The sequence below is a fragment of the Oncorhynchus mykiss genome, chromosome 2, assembly GCF_057628025.1.
Source record: "Oncorhynchus mykiss isolate SJ-2025 chromosome 2, ASM5762802v1, whole genome shotgun sequence".
Lineage (NCBI taxonomy): Eukaryota > Metazoa > Chordata > Actinopteri > Salmoniformes > Salmonidae > Oncorhynchus > Oncorhynchus mykiss.
Window position 1 is genome coordinate 70586367 of NC_143023.1, and position 7500 is coordinate 70593866.

Consider the following 7500-nt stretch of genomic DNA (forward strand, 5'->3'; position numbering starts at 1 on the left):
TCACTAAAACAATACAGAAATACACTACGGAAAAGGAAGGAACAGCACGTGAGAAATCAGCTCAATTTAATTGAAGAATCCATAGACTCTAACCACTTCTGGGAAAACACTAAACAAACAACAACATGAAGAATTATCTATCCAAAATGGAGATGTATGGGTAAACCACTTCTCCAATCTTGTTGGCTCTATAACAAAGAACAAACAGCAAAAACATATACATGAGCAAATATAAATCTTAGAATCAACTATTAAAGACTACTAGAACACACTGGATTCTCCAATTACCTTGAATGAGCTACAGGACAAAATAAAAACCCTCCAACCCAAAAAGGCCTGTGGTGTTGATGGTATCCTCAATGAAATGATCAAATATACAGACAACAAATTCCAAATGGCTATACTAAAACTCTTTAACATCATCCTTAGCTCTGGCATCTTCCCCAGTATTTGGAACCAAGGACTGATCACCCCAATCCACAAAAGTGGAGACAAATTTGACCCCAAAAACTACTGTGGGATATGTGTCAACAGCAACCTTGGGAAAATCCTCTGCATTATCATTAACAGCAGACTCGTACATTTCCTCAGTGAAAACAATGTACTGAGCAAATTGGCTTTTAACCAAATTACCATACAACAGACCACGTATTCACCCTGCACACCCTAATTGACAAACAAACAAACCAAAACAAAGGCAAAGTCTTCTCATGCTTTGTTGATTTCAAAAAGGTCTTCGACTCAATTTGGCATGAGGGTATGCTATACAAATTGATAGAAAGTGGTGTTGGGGGAAAAACATGTGACATTATAAAATCCATGTACACAAACAACAAGTGTAGGGTTAAAAAACACACATTTCTTCCCACAGGGCCGTGGGGTGAGACAGGGATGCAGCTTAAGCCCCACCCTCTTCAACATGTATATCAACAAATTGGCGCGGGCACTAGAAAGGTCTGCAGCACCCGGCCTCACCCTACTAGAATCTGAAGTCAAATGTCTACTGTTTGCTGATGATCTGGTGCTTCTGTAACCAACCAAGGAGGGCCTGGGCCCTGACAGTAAATCTTAGTAAGACCAAATGAATGGTGTTCCAAAACAGGTCCAGTCATCAGGACCACAGATATAAATTCAATCTAAACACTGTTGCCCTAGAGCACACAAAAATACTATACATACCTTGGCCTAAACATCAGCGCCACAGGTAACTTCCACAAAGCTGTGAACGATCGGAGAGACAGAAGGCAGAAGGGCATTCTATGCCATCAAAAGGAACATAAAATTCAACATACCAATTAGGATCTGGCTAAAAAAACTCAATCAGTTATAGAACCCATAGTCCTTTATGGTTGTGAGGTCTGGGGTCCGCTCACCAACCAATAATTCACAAAATGGGACAAACACCAAATTGAGACTGCATTCAGAATTCTGCAAAAATATCCTCCGTGTACAACGTAGAACACCAAATAATGCATGCAGAGCAAAATCAGGCTGATTCCCGCTAATTATCAAAATCCAGAAAAGAGCCGTTAAATTCTACAACCACCTAAAAGGAAGTGATTTCCAAACCTTCCATAACAAAGCCATCACCTACAGAGAGATGAACCTGGAGAAGAGTCCCCTAAACAAGCAGGTCCTGGGGCTCTGTTCACAAACACAAACACACCCCACAGAGCCCCAGGACAGCAACACAATTAGACCTAACCAAATCATGAGAAAACAAAAGGCTAATTATTTGACACATTGGAAAGAATTAACAAAAAAACAGAGCAAACTAGAATGCTATTTGGCCCTAAACAGAGAGTACACAGTGGCAGAATACCTGACCACTGTGACTGACTCAAACCTAAGGAAAGCTTTGACTATGTACAGACTCAGTGAGCATAGCCTTGCTATTGAGAAAGGCCGCCGTAGGCAGACCTGGCTCTCAAGAGAAGACAGGCTATGTGCACACTGCCCACAAAATGAGGTGGAAACTGAGCTGCACTTCCTAACCTCGTGCCCAATATATAACCATATTAGAGACACATATTTCCCTCAGATTACACAGAATCACAAAGAATTTGAAAACAAACCAAATTTTGACAAACTCCCATATCTCCTGGGTGAAATACCAGTGTGCCATCACTGCAGCAAGACATGTGACCTGTTGCCACAAGAAAAGGTCAACCAGTGAAGAACAAACACCATTGTAAATACAACCCATATTTATGGGTTTATTTATTTTCCCTTTTGTACTTTAACCATTTGTACATCGTTACAACACTGTCTTTATTCTTTTGAAACTTCTGTGAGTGTAATGTTTACTGTTAATTTCTATTGTTTATTTCACTTTTGTATATTATCTACCTCACTTGCTTTGGCAAAGTTAACATATGTTTCCCATGCCAATAAAGCCCCTTGAATTGAACTGAATTGAAGAGAGAGAGAGAGAGAGAGAGAGAGAGAGAGAGAGAGAGAGAGAGAGAGAGAGAGAATAGGCAAATAGTCCTACTCCCTACTGTCCTTAACCTCAAAAGAAGCTCAAAGACAAAGAAATATTTTTAAAATAGAGAACTTAAAGGCCCACTGCAGTCAAAATTAAATTTTCACAGTGTTTTGTATCATATTGTACACAGCTGATGAAACTAACATTGTAAAAGCGTGAGAAAAAAAATCCTCATAGTTTATGGTTGAAAATAAATATATTTATTCTGTGAGCTCAATGGGCATATTGCACAGTTTCTGTAGAGATAAATCAGATCAAGCCAGAACTGTGAGATGTACTGTAGTAGGGAGTTGTCATTTCCAACAGGCCAGTATTTTACATAGTTTAGCGCAGAAATCGTGGTGATTAACTGCAATGACTATAATCCATGACAACTTGTCCGGTCTGTGCGTTTATTTTATGCTTCATTAGGTTAGTTGGGGCAGACACAGAGAGAGAGAGAGAAGAAACAGAAGATTGCGAGATCAAGAGGGATAGCGAGTAGTTGCTTTGCGAGGTACAGTGCAGGGAGTACAAAGTAGGAAACACTGAAAAGACCATCACTGAAACAAGAAAATACGAAATGTAGTTTGTCACATCAGATATACAGTGCATTCGGAAAGTATACAGACACCTTGTCTTTTTCCACATTTTGTTATTAGATAATATAGTGATTGACACAATAAGATAAATCCGTCTCTCACTCGTGTATTGACACAAACATCCTGTCATTCATCCTTATGAACTACACACAGTGCATTCGGAAAGTATTCAGACCCCTTGACTTTTTCCACATTTAGTTACTTTACAGCCTTATTCTAAAATGCATTCATTAATTGCTTTTCCTCATAAATCTACACACAATTCCCCATCATGACAAAGTGAAAACTAGTTTTGAAACATTTTTGCAAATTTAAAAAAAATGTAAAACAGAAATACCTTATTTACATATGTATTCCTTCCCTTTGCTATGAGACTCAAAATTGAGCTCAGGTGCATCCTGTTTCCATTGATCATTCTTGGGATGTTTCTGCAACTTGATTGGAGTCCACCTGAGGTCAATTCAATTGATTGGACATGATTTGGAAAGGCACACACCTGTCTATACAAGTCTCACAGTTGACAGTGCATTTAAGAGCAAAAACCAAGCCATGAGGATGAAGGAATTGTCCGTAGAGCTCCGAGACTGGATTGGGTCGAGGCACACATCTGGGTAAGGGTACCAAAAAATGTCTGCAGCATTGAAGGTCCCCAAGAACACAGTGGCCTCCATTATTCTTAAATGGAAGAAGTTTGGAACCACCAAGACTCTTCCTAGAGCTGCCAAACTGAGCAATCGAAGGAGAAGGTCCTTGGTAGAACCTTCCAGAAGGACAACCATCTCTGCAGCACTCCACCAATCAGGCCTTTATGGTAGAGTGTCCAGATTGAAGCCACTCCTTAGTAAAAGGCACACGACAGCCCGCTTGGAGTTTTCCAAAAGGCACCTAAAGGACTCTCAGACCATGAGAAACAAGATTATCTGGTCTGATGAACCCAAGATTGAACTCTTTTGCCTGAATGCCCAGCATCACGTCTGAAGGAAACCTGGCACCATCCCTACGGTCAAGTATGGTGGTGGCAGCGTCATGCTGTCGGGATGTTTTTCAGTTGCAGGGACTGGGAGACAGGATCGAGGGAAAGATGAACGGAGTAAAGTACAGACAACCTGCTCCAGAGCGCGCAGGACCTCAGACTGAAGTCATCAAATTAAACAAATGTAAATTACACAACTGAAATATTTGATTAAAGTAAAGAAATGTGAATAAAGTATGGTTAATAAGTGATAAGCAGTAACGGGCAGTCACTACCATCATGGGACTTTTATGAATTGAATTGTGTTTTCGCAGCATTCAACCCACAAAATACATAGTGCATTTAATGTTTCAAAAATAATCAAAACCGTAATCAAAAACCGTGAAACATTTTTTTAATCGAATCAAAATCGACCGACCTCAAAAAGCACAAATCGCTTAGCACTATCTTCTAATCAGTTAGTTTGCATGGGTGGGAGTTTCGGCTTTCCATGGTGATACCACCATGTGGTAAATTGGTTAATAGACCAATAACAAAGAGAGTTCCAAACCTCTCTGCCAATAACAGCTAGTTTTCAGTGTTCGCCTCCTCATTCAGACCTCTCCCACAGTCATAGAAAATATTTAGCTTGAGAAATAGTTTTTTGCTAAATAATTTTTGCCCATTTTAATGGAAATCTATTACAGTAAGGTACTTAAAGGTGCAATCAACATTTGCTATTTATTTTTGGACTTATAAAATAATCATATGTACTCATTGATTCTTGAAGAATATATTTTATAAATGCTTCATGAGCTTAGTTCAACTGTCGTTCCCCATCAGAACCCAAATATCAAATATAATTTGATGATATACATTGACTTACACTTTAACAATTTATCTAATGTTGTGACTTTTGTTCTTTCAAGATACAGTATGTGTACATAAATACAATTTTCTATGTTTATGACAAAAAATATTTTTTTAAATTAAGGTTATGCATTACGATAATGAAATAAGTTATGAAATAAATGGGTATAATTGAATTTCAAATAAAAAATTGTCAGGATTTTGTTCATCTCAGGCCTTTTCATTAGAGGAGCAATGTTAAAAAATATAATTTTGGGAACTTTGAAAACTGTTGTGGTAATGAATTCGATTTTTGCATTGGTAGTTGTGGAAATTGTGGTAAAATGCTATATATCTGTTAAAAATATATAATAATTATGAAATACAATAGAAAATTACAGATCCTAATCTCAGTGATCCAAGAGGAAATTTATTGAAAAATACCACAATAATTTTTTTCTCAAATGTCAGTTTCTTGAGAATGACCAATTTAGAGATTCAGGATTTATGTAACAAGTAAATGAAAGGAATTGACTGTACAGTCAATATTATTTTCTAGGCATGGGACTGCAGTGAGACATGTCTTAATATCATACAGTGCCTATTCATACCCCTTGACTTACTCCACGTTTTGTTGTGTTACAGCCTGAATTCAAAATTGATTACATAGATGTTTTTCTCTCACCCATCTACATACAATACCCCAAAGTGAAAACATGTACAGAAATATTTATTTTACATAAGTATTCATGCATTTACATGCACCTCTGGCAGCGATTACAGCTTTGAGTCTTTCTGGGTGTCTCTAAGAGCTTTATACACCTGGATTGTGCAACATTTGCCAATTATTCTTTTGAAAATTATTCAAGCTCTGTCAAATTGGTTGATGATTATTGCTAGACAAAGATTTTCAGCTCTTGCCATAGATTTTCAAACAGATTTAAGTCAAAACTGTAACTCGGCCTCTCAGGAACTTTCACTGTCTTCTTGGTAAGCAACTCCTGTGTAGATTTGCACTTGTGTTTTAGGTTATTGTCCTGCTGAAAGGTGAATTAATCTCCCAGTGTCTGGTAGAAAGCAGACTGAACCAGGTTTTCCTCTAGGATTTTGCCTGTGCTTAGCTCCATTCCGTTTCTTTTATCCTGAAAAACTCCCCAGTCATAATGATTAAAGCATACCCATAACATGATGCAGCCACCACTATGCTTGAAAATAAGGAGAGCGGTACTCAGTAATAGATTAGATTAGTATTGTGGAGTAACTACAATGTTGTTGATCCATCCTCAGTTTTCTCCTATCACCGTAATTTAACTCTAACTGTTTAAATGTCATAATTGGCCTCATGGAGAAATCCCTGAGTGGTTTCCTTCCTCTCCGGCAACTGAGTTAGGAAGGACGGCTCTATCTTTGTAGTGACTGGGTGGATTGATACACCATTCAAAGTGTAATTAATAACTTAGCTGTCTACCAATAGGTGCCCTTCTTGTGAGGTATTGAAAATCCTCCCTTGTCTTTGTGTTTGAATCTGTGTTTGAAATTCACTGCTCGACTGAGGGACCTTACAGATAATTGTATGTTTTGGGTACAGAGATGAAGTAGTCATTCAAAACTCATGTTCAACACTATTATTGCACACAGAGTGAATCCATAAAACGTATTATGTGACCTGTTAATCAAAGGAGTTGATTACTTTTTGACTCAAGACATTTCAGATTTTCATTTTTTATGAATTTGTACAAATTTCTAAAAACATAATTCCACTTTACCATTATGGGGGATTGTGTGTCGGCCTTTGACCAAAAATCTCAATGTAATCCATTTTAAATTCAGGCTGTAATACAACAAAATGTGGAAGAAGCCAAGGGATGTGAATACTTTCTAAAGCACTGTATGTTTTCTCCTTGCATCTTAAATGTAACTATGCAGTACAGCTTCAATGTGCTCATGAAGATTTTGAATAAAGAGGGAATTCGTATTCATATTTCCATAATTATTTCATTATGTGTCTCTCTACATCTCCCCTAACCTTAGCACAAACAAATAGAATATTTGACTCAAACATAATCATTTAAAATATGATATACGTATATGATCATACATCTCATTATACAACAGATTTACCAAATTAAAATAAGTTGGAGCTGATTTACTGGTGGTTTTGCAGTCTTTTATGTCCAACAATAAAACAAAAACTATTATTTATACATTTGTTTTGCTCAGAAAACTTAAGGGGACAAATAAAATCACCTGTGATGGTACCCGTCTCAGGGAAGCTCATCTGCGTGCTCGTCGTCCTTACCAGGGCCTTGACCTGAATGCAGTTCGGCGTTGTAATCGACTTCAGTGGGCAAATGCTCACCTTCGATGGCCACTGGCATGCTGGGGAAGTGTGCTCTTCACGGATGAATCCCTTTTTCGACTGTACTGGGCAGATGGCAGTATGATGTCGTGTGGGCGAGTGGTTTGCTGATGTCAACGTTGTGAACAGAGTGCACCATGGTGGCGTGGGGTTATGGTATGGGCAGGCATAAGCTATGGACAATGAACACAATTGCATTTTACCTATGGCAATTTGAATGCACAGAGATGCTGTTGTTCCATTCATCCGCCGCCATCACCTCATGTTTCAG

At 38.2% G+C, this 7500-nt stretch overlaps 1 long non-coding RNA gene across 2 annotated transcripts in view; it reads right to left on the reverse strand.

Moving 5' to 3' along the window:
* LOC149985216 (uncharacterized) overlaps window positions 1-7500 on the reverse strand; it is a 24344-nt gene that overhangs the window by 14990 nt on the left and 1854 nt on the right. The window contains exon 1 of one of the 2 annotated variants that reach the window (XR_016488106.1): window positions 1-101. This exon is cut by the window's left edge and continues 1762 nt beyond it. The exons of the other annotated variant lie outside the window; for it this stretch is intronic. This is a non-coding gene — a long non-coding RNA (uncharacterized LOC149985216). Of the gene's footprint in view, window positions 102-7500 lie in introns of those variants that run through there. 2 annotated transcript variants of the gene reach the window in all.